This window comes from Ctenocephalides felis, unplaced genomic scaffold (assembly GCF_003426905.1).
Source record: "Ctenocephalides felis isolate EL2017-DRISC unplaced genomic scaffold, ASM342690v1 CF-g0.4_SCAFFOLD_00845, whole genome shotgun sequence".
Lineage (NCBI taxonomy): Eukaryota > Metazoa > Arthropoda > Insecta > Siphonaptera > Pulicidae > Ctenocephalides > Ctenocephalides felis.
Genome location: NW_020536999.1, coordinates 12,492,633 through 12,493,278, shown reverse-complemented (window position 1 = coordinate 12,493,278; position 646 = coordinate 12,492,633).

Below are 646 nucleotides of genomic sequence, written 5' to 3'. Positions count from 1 at the left end.
ATTCGATTGTCGTTAACTAGACACCAAACCCCGTTCCTTCCTTCGGTTAGTAATTGAATTCGAATGGAAGTAATGCATTGATGAAGCGAATACTGTGAAATCGTTACTTAGTTTCATTTAAGAAGACGAATCATTTGATGAAGCGAGAATAAAAGCTCCCGAACAATATACCCTCTAATGACTATTGCTCGTGTACGTGCCTAACAGTATCCACTGCGGTCGACAGCCCCGGGGCGATAAGGGCGGAATATTGGGGATGGATATTAATATATTTTGCAGTGATAAAGGAAAGAATTTATATTGTAGCAAACAGCTGGTTCAGAGGAGTTTTGTTTGCGCCAGTATTAAAATCAGATATTTGCTGGTCACGGGGCATCATGATAATATGCAATTTTTATTTTTTACTTGTCATAGAGTAAGTTAATGTGATCGTCCAAAATTCGAAAATGATAATTTTTGCGTTTCAGAGAAGAAATATTTCAATTTTTTTATTTTTTTTTTTCCAAAAAAATTTTTGATTATCGAAAATAATTTGGATTTTAATATTAATTTTAGCTAAAGTTCTAATGCTCACTTATAAACTTGAAATAAAATTTATACCTTAAAATTAAAATCAGATTTGTACTAGCCACATTCTAAGGTGACC